The 8,945-nt window shown below is 47.8% G+C and overlaps 1 pseudogene; it reads right to left on the reverse strand.

The window, feature by feature from the left end:
• Positions 1-379: 379 nt before the first annotated feature.
• LOC111858246 (uncharacterized) lies at positions 380-7,942 on the reverse strand (annotated as a pseudogene).
• Positions 7,943-8,945: the final 1,003 nt, after the last annotated feature.

The raw sequence follows: 8,945 nt of genomic DNA on the forward strand, positions 1-8,945 counted from the left end.
TCCTCTTTGCTGATCCGATATTTCCTATTTCTTGTTTGTATTTTCGTGCTCTCGTTGTTGATTGGACCCGCAAACCGAAGCGTACAGTATCTGCGAGCTGCTGCCAAAGGTATCTAAAAGTCACCCGTAGTGTAGTGTTCATGTGAAATGTAGGACGGAGGGGACAAACGACCCAGAGCGTCTCTGATTGGTTCATGCATCACCGGCCAAACTGGCTGGTAATTTTTTATCAATACCCGCCAAAATGATTTTTAACCCGCACGGGTTGGCGGGTGTTAATTTCGAACCCTGACTACAAGCCATGGGTTGGGTGTCCTTGGCAACCTTTCACAAGCCTGACACCAGTTGAACACGTCAGAAGACATTCCTGGCCAATAGCATCGCTGACGCAACAAATCTAACGTCTGTTCCACCCCCTGGTGTCCATTCCTCTGATGCACCTCCATCAAAACATCCTCCCTTAAGGCCTGGGGTAACAGCAATTGCAACATGGCCTCCACGCCATCAGGACGGAAGACCTGGCAAAATAAAATGGCATCCTGCTCTACCAAGCGGTCCCACTGCTGGAGACATGCTAAAACCGAAGAACACAACTGCTTACGCTCCTCGCTATTCGGACGTCGCCCTTGCTGCCAGAAGGCCAAGACCTTCTGGATCACCGGATCAACTTCCTGCAGCGCCTGAAAATCAGGTGAACAATACAGCAAGGCTACAACAGCCACTTGCACTACTTCAGCCATTACTGGCTACAAAACTTGCTCCAAAGGCTTTGGGAGTGGGATGCCAGGTAGCATGGCCTTCAAATCTTGTACACCAGGAGAGTGCTGTTGGGACAATGCATCAGCATTCCTATTACTCTTCCCAGAACGATACTTTATTTCAAAATCGAAATAGGCAAGCTGTGCTGCCCACCGTTGTTCGGTAGCACTCAACTTGGCAGTGGACAGATGACTGAGAGGGTTGTTGTCAGTATAAACAATACACTTATGACCCAACAGGTACTCCCTGAACTTCTCAGCCATTGCCCACTTAACCCTTTGGGGTCTAGGGGTAGGAAACACACTTTCACTGACTGGGGCATGATCACACATTTCTTCAAATATCATAAACTTAATTCATGGCAAATAAATTATTTCTTATATATTTGTTTTGCCATTACACTCATCTTTATTTTAATATATATTGTAAATATGTCAGATTTTTGTTAAGTTTGAAATTTGACATCAAAGTATAGACATTGCAAAATGCAGTTTGGAACACTTGCAGAAACATTATAAAAGTACATAGTAAGTAATGCTGGCAGTTTGTTTTGATCCCAGATATCTGATCCCCAAAGTCTTGGCTACATGAAGATGACTAAATGGTGTAGATGCAACATTCATTTGGATAAATAAATAAGAAAAACCTAACTCATGTCACTATTTCTGGCTCCTTTCATTGAATATGTAGCAACTTTCATGTGTATGAATGAGCTATTGTCACCTGGCCACGTCCCCAACCCCCTTTTATGGCGCTGAAGGGGATGTATCTGGATCACGTTTCACCGTTGCACTGTTAATCAAATTACCATGCGAATGCGATTTGAATACGCGCTAATGCGGCTATTTAGAATGTGAATAGCGATCTTCGGGTGAGAACGGTACTACACGCCCCCGATTCAGGTAAAACAAAGTAAGATGACATGGTTTACTTTTTTGCCGATTTAACCTAATTAAAAAAACTTTAATACTTCCGACAATGGACGTTTTGAAAAGAAGACAGATTACGGATTTAGCCAGCGTTTTTTTCATGATTCTACATTAAGATTTCAGCGAGATATAAACTGAAATAGACGCGAAAAGTACACGATGTCGCCGACGACATACTGGACCCCAGAGAGTTAAGTGCCAAAAACTCCAACTTCATGGAGCTATAATTGCCCATGTTATGCTCCGCGGGGCGTAGGCGACCGGCCTCACCTTTCCTTCCTGCACCTGAGATAACACGGCTCCAAGGCCACCATGGCTGGCATCCACCTACAAAATGAAGGGCAGAGTGAAATCAGCAAAAGCAAGCACAGGTGTAGTGGTAAGCCTAGCCTTGAGTTCCTCAAAGCTATGGTGACATTCCTCACTCCAATGCCCGATGAGGCTGCACCCTGATCTCTTTGACTTCGCTCCATCCAACTTGGACGCCAACCTGACAAACCCCTCCACAAACCGACGGTAGTAACTGGCGAAGCCAAGGAACGATCACAATTTGGAAATAGTGGATGGACACGGCCAACGGGCTACTGCCTCAATCTTACCAGGATCGGTAGCAACACCCTCCCTGGAAATCACATGCCCCAAATAACACACCTCCTGCTGAAAAACGGCACATTTAGCCAATTTTACTTTAAGATTTTCCAGCTGTAGTCTGCACAATACCACCTCCAGCCTCTCCAAATGCTTATCTACCGTGGAGGAATAGACGACTATATCATCCAAATATAAAAGCAAAGACTGGTATTGTTCATCACCAAAAACCCTCTGCATCAGCCTCTGAAACGTACTAGAAGCATTGCAGAGGCCGAAGGGCATATGGTTCCATTCAAATAAACCAAAGGGGGTGCAAAACGCAGTCTTAGGTCGATCAGCCTCAGAAACCGAAACCTGATTGTACCCCCTGGCCAAATCCATAGTGGAAAACCAGCGGGCACCTGTCAAAGCATCGAGGGACTCCTCGATGCGAGGGAGCGGAAAGGCATCTTTCCGGGTCTTACTGTTCAACTGTCTATAATGAACACAGACGGAAACTGCCATCCTTCTTCCGCACCAATACGATAGGAGATGCGTAAGGACTTCTACTTTCCCGGACCACCTGCGCCTCCAACAACTGATTGATATGCTCCTTAACAACCTCATAATCAGAAACTGCATGGAATGCGCCTATAGTGCTGCCAAACAGGGATCTCGTCCAACAACGGGATCTCATGTTCAATCAGATCCGTGCAACCCAAGTCTCCCTCGTGAGCTGAAAAAACAGAAAAATACCTATGAAGGAGCGCCTTCACCTTGCTCTGTCCTTCAACAGACAAGAGGGACAGATCCACAGCATCTATCTGCTCTGGCACAAGGCCAGAAACAGACTGATCAGCCACCGTGGCCCTTGTAGATGGCACCTCCATAACCCCTGCGGGCAAACTGATGACCCTAACCTTGGCCAGAGTACCAACCACCGTACGGGGATAGAGAAGCACATCTATAGAGCCCACATTCACAATAGGGATGTAAGCAGTGCCTCTCTCCACTTGAACTAAAGCAGGAGAGGCAATCAATCCTGCTGGAAGGCCAGAGTCACAAGGCTCATACAGTACGATAGAATTCAAATACTGCTCTGAATATGTATCTGGAACAATCTTCATCGCCCCACCCGGGATTCAACAGGCCTTCCCACCACACACCTTAACCTTACCAGGTATACCCGACTCCATCTTCACACTGCCCTGATGACATTGTTGCAATGCCTGCGCAATGGGGCCTGGGGCTGCCACAACAGAGGGGAAATCAAACAGGGACAAACCATATTGCCCAAAAAGCTCGTGGTAACGCCTAGACATAATATTCATCCCCAAAACACCAGGAGCCTGAAGCACGGCACCACCAGGGGGATCCTTAACCACTAGCACCCCGCACCGAGGCATCACCTTCCCACAAAGCTCGACCTCCAACTCCTAATAACCAATATAAGGGATTGACAATCTGTTAGCTGCCCTCAACTATAGCCAATGACAAGACTGTAGCCTCTCTTGACCACTCGACTCAAAATAAGTTTGAAAGAAACCGCGGATCCGGTGTCTACTAAGCAACGGAGCCGGGGCTCTGCCTATCTTCACATCTAAATGTGGGCATGCTGAAACCAGAGTAGACAGGTCCTCCAACCTTCCAGAGCCTACGTTTGAGCGAACAACAGCACCCCCCGAACTATGGCTCCCAGGCTCGGCAGGCGCTAGTTTCCCGATGATGACGTGGGATGAGAATGCACAGCTGCTGATTGACTAGATACAGGCAATGGCTGGCGAGACGCCCGAACACCATCACAGTCCCTGGTGATATGACCAGCCTGTTGACATCGTCTACAAATAAGATCTTGTGGGAGGGGCAAGACTACGCTGATAAGAGCTCTGCAGACCAGAAATCCTTTGTGTAAGCTGACTAAGCTGCTCCTGTTGCAATCGCAACATCTCCTTCACTTCACCCAGCTCAGACACCTGTGGCGAGGCAACAGTCACACGCGGACTGCTGTTAACTCCATACTGATAACCCAGCACAGCTGGGACGGAATGACTCTGGCCCCTAATCCCTCTGGGCAACCTTTCACGCTCCCAGCGAATTGCCTTGTGTCTAACATCGAACAATGTAGTGGTAGGTTGTCGCCGCACAAACTGTTTCAGTTCATGTTGTAAAGCTCCATCCAGAACATACTCCACAAATTGGTCACGCAACAACCCCTCAGCTTTAGGCATCCCATCAGGGGCACACTGCCGTACCAACTCCATAAGACCCATCAAGGCAAGGGAAAACTCATGCAAAGTTTCCCCTTCCTGTTGCCGTCGGGAGAAAAAGGTCTCCTGTAAAGCCACATGGGAGTCTGAACAACCATACAGCTCCTGCAATATTGCAATATTGACATACCACCAAGCCTCCCGCACGATCAATGCAGCTCCACCTGCTACATTCATATATATATATGTTAAACTGCATTTTTACTGAGCAATTATACACTTACTGCCCATATAGATGGCTTTAAGCATAATTTTGTAGTATTAGAAACTAAAATTAATGGGTACATCAATTTTAAGTATTAATACATTTCATGTGGAGATAGCAGATAGCTTATCTGATGCTCATTCAAAAATTAAAGATGGACAAAAGACAGCTATTTTCTTATACAGTGGTACCTCAGAACTCGAAATTAATCCATTCAGAATTCCAGACCGAATCCTAAAAATTTCGAGTTCTGATCGATTTTTCCCCATAAGACAGGGGTGGCCAATCTTATCCGCAAAGGGTTGGTGTCTATGCAGGTTTTTGGAATAACCTGTAGGTCAGCTGTTCAAACCCAGGTGTGAGGACTCTTCAGCCAATCAGTCCTCTAATTAGTAATCTAATTAGGGAGTTGCAGCGAAAACCCGCATACACACCGGCCCTTTGGGGATAAGATTTGCAACCCCTGCCATAAGAAATAATGAAAAACCAATTAATTGGTTCCCCGGCTCCAAAAAATTACACCGAAATATGTTTTTTTTTTAGCATTTAAACACAAAATGAACCGGACAAAACAAGAAAAGCATATACTGTACTAAACACATCTAAGCACATTTATCAAAACAGTAATCTTTAAAGTAAGAAAATAAATGTATCCAAACAATGTGTAAAGTTAAAAAAAAAACAATGTGTCATGCCCCGATCATCCGGCCCTTCCGTGTGCCACACCCCCTCGTTAACCCCGTGTGGATTCCCCATGTGATCAGCTGTTTCTGGTTGTTGTCATTAGTCCTCTGTATTTAGTCTGCATTTCAGTTTGTTTCCCCAGTCCGGTCATTGTATTGTCCGTCTGCGTTTTGCCTGCCTTACCTGTAATTAAACCCCGTATTCCCCAATACCCTGACATCTGCGCCTTTATCTCCGTTCCGTCCCTGCTGGGCACAACAATATTATTATAATTAAATGTATTAATGGTTTATTATTAATGTTTAAATAATTAATAAGAAATCTTTATTTTTGAATTTATTTTATTATATAATTACTGTTACTGTCTAACATTGTCTAAATGTGTTTTTACTGTCTAAATATATTTATTCAGCTAGTGTAAACATGCACGATGCTATCACAGCGAATGCGAGGCTGAGACTGAAGCATTACCCTTTGTTTCCGCTGAGAGACGTGCCGCGTGACTCATTTCCCCGCGCGTACAAGTTATCTTAGGTCGCTATTCATGGTTTGACTTCTGAGAATCAGATCGAGTTCTACGTAATTTTTTTTCAAAGTGGTTGGTTTGACTTTTAAGAAATTTCACTTCTAATGAGTTAGAGAACTGAGGTACAGTACCACTGTATGTGTTTAGCTCCACTGCCAAGGAATAAGCGAACCCCGTAATGCAGGAGATTGATGTTTTATTAGAAAAGCCGGGTGCAAACAAAGCCAGAAGGGAAATCCAGAAGAGTAGTCGTGGCACAGGCGGAAGTCGATCATCGGGAGAGTCAATCCTACACAGACGGGACGGGGGGACGACGAGGGAGAAGGAGCAGGTTCGTCAGGGCAGGACGGAGCAGAAGGGCAAGTCAGGTGGGATCGGGCAGGTCAAGGAGCAGGCAGGGCAGGCGAAACAGCATTGCAGGACATGGCAGGCAGGACAAGCGGGGGAGACAGGAGACAGGCAAAACGCTCGGTAAGGTACATTCGAAAATGGCAACAATACTTCGCAACTATTGGGAAGTTGCGTCCGTCTAAGTAGTGCGCTGATTAGGCACCGATTGTTCGCCGCTGTGCTGCCCTGCCCCCGTGGGCATGACAGTACCCCCCCTCCCCCCTGACGGCCGCCTTCTGGAGGCCGAGAAGGGAGCCATGGGCGACCCCAGGGCCTTGGAGCCGGTTTGGATGGGTACTGACAATGGAAGTCCATAATCAGGTCCTGGTCTAGTATGTCTGATCTAGGCACCCAGGACCGTTCTTCCGGACCAAAGGCCTCCCAGTCCGCCAGATACTGTAGCATCCCTGCCCGGCGCCAAGAATCCAGGAGAGACTGGACCTGGTAGATCCGGGAGCCATCTTGAACCGTGGGGGGTGGTGGAACTGCAACTTCTGTTGGGGAATGAACCGGACTGTACCGCACAGGTTTAAGGAGAGAGGAATGGAACGTGGGGCAGACGCAATACATGCTAGGGAGCGATAAACGGAAGGAATTGGGTCCAACCTTTCGCACAATTTTGAAGGGTCCAATGAGCCGGGCGGACAACTTATGGCACGATGGCAACTTTAAGTTGCAGGTGGACAGCCAGACTTGTTGTTGTACACAATAAGGTGGTGCTGGTCATCATCGCTTATCGGCCTGGGCTTTCTGTCGGGTGGCTTAGTTGGAAAGGGCTTGTTGGGCACGTTGCCATGCTGCTTTGGCCCCACGGTACCATTCCTCCACCTGGGGCATGTCTCCAGCCACAGCCTTCCAGAGGAAGAGAGGTGGAGAATATCCCAAAACACACTGAAAGGGTGACATACCAGTGACAAGATTCAAATGGGAATTCAGAACATATTCGGCCCAGACGAGGTGTGTTGCCCAATCGGCGGGTTTGTCTTTGCAAAGAAGTCGGGGGGCTTTTGACACCTCCTGAGTAGTGCGTTCACCTAAGCTGTTGGACTCGGGGTGATAGGCTGAAGTGAAGCTGAGGGAAATGTTTAGTTTGGAACGCAAGGCTTTGAATACCCGGGAGGTGAACTGAGGGCCCCTATCGGAGACTCCTCCGGGAACCCATAGTACCGAAAGATCCAGGCAATGAGGATCTCGGCGAATTCTGCAGCATTTGGGAGCTTGGGGAGTGCGACAAGGCGACTCATCTAGGAGAAACGGTCGACGATGATTAGTACAATGGTGTTACCTTTAGAATTGGGAAAATCAGTGATGAAATCCATAGCCATGTGGGACCAAGGACACGAAGGTACTGGTAAGGGCTGGAGTAGACCGGCTGGAGGTTGATGGAACGACTTCAATTGGGAGCACTGGGGACAGGAGGTGACATAACTCTCAATTGCCATTCTCCAGCCCGGCCACCAATACCTCCGGGCCACCAATCGCTGTGTGGCTGAGACAGCAGGATGTCCAGAGCTGGGTGAAGTGTGTACCCATCTGAGTACAGCTGGGCGGTGAAGGCGGGGAACGTACAACCGTCTTGCTGGGCATTCCGGTGGAGGGACCGAGTGTTCATTGGTGGTCTGGATCATCTCTTCCAACGACCAGGTGACGGGCGCGGCAAAGGAGGTAGGTGACAATACGGGTTCAGTGTGGGAGTCAGCCTCTGGTGGATCAAACTGACGAGAGAGAGCATCTGCCTTTATGTTTTTCTTTCCCGGGAGGTAACTTACTGTAAAAACCGAGCAAAGAACTTAGTCCAACGTGCTTGGCGCAGGTTCAGCCGTTTAGCCTTCTGCAGGTACTCGAGGTTCCTGTGGTCTTTGAACACTTGAAAAGGATGATTTGCTCCCTCTAACTAGTGCCTCCATTCTTCCAACGCCAGTTTAATAGCTAACAATTCCCGATCTCCAACATAATTACGCTCAGCTGAGGTCAGTTTTTTCGATTGAAAGGTGCAGGGGTGTCGATGGCCGGTTACCGGGTTTCGCTGGATCAGAATGGCTCCTATCCCAGCTTCCGAGGCATCTACCTCCACCTCGAAGGGGTTCTCTGGACAGGATTGTTGGAGCACGGGGGTGGAGCAGAAGGCCTGTTTCAGAAGTCGGAAGGCGGCTTCAGCTTCTGACGTCCCCATCAGCTGGGTGCCTGAACCTCGGGTAAGCAAGGTGAGGGGTGCAGCGACCTGGCTGAAACTGCGAATAAATCGGCAGTAGAAATGAGCAAATCCTAAAAATCTCTGCAGTTCTTTGATGGTGCAAGGATGCGCCCATTGCTGGATAGTGGTCACTTTCTTCTCATCCATGGCTACCTCTCCAGGCCGGACGACGTACCCAAAAAACTGTACCTGGGTTTGGTGAAACTCGCACTTTTCTCCTTTAGCACAGAGGTTGTACTCGCGCAACCTCTAGAGTACCTGACGTACATGGATGATATGCTGAGAGATATGCTGAGGAGGAGTAAATCGGGATGTCGTCTATGTACACTACCACAAATCGGTCTATCATATCTCTAAAGATGGTGTTCATGAAGGACTGAAAGACGGAAGGACTATTAGCTAGCCCGTACGGCATTACCTG

Source organism: Paramormyrops kingsleyae, chromosome 5 (genome assembly GCF_048594095.1).
Source record: "Paramormyrops kingsleyae isolate MSU_618 chromosome 5, PKINGS_0.4, whole genome shotgun sequence".
In the NCBI taxonomy this organism is placed as follows: Eukaryota; Metazoa; Chordata; class Actinopteri; order Osteoglossiformes; family Mormyridae; genus Paramormyrops; species Paramormyrops kingsleyae.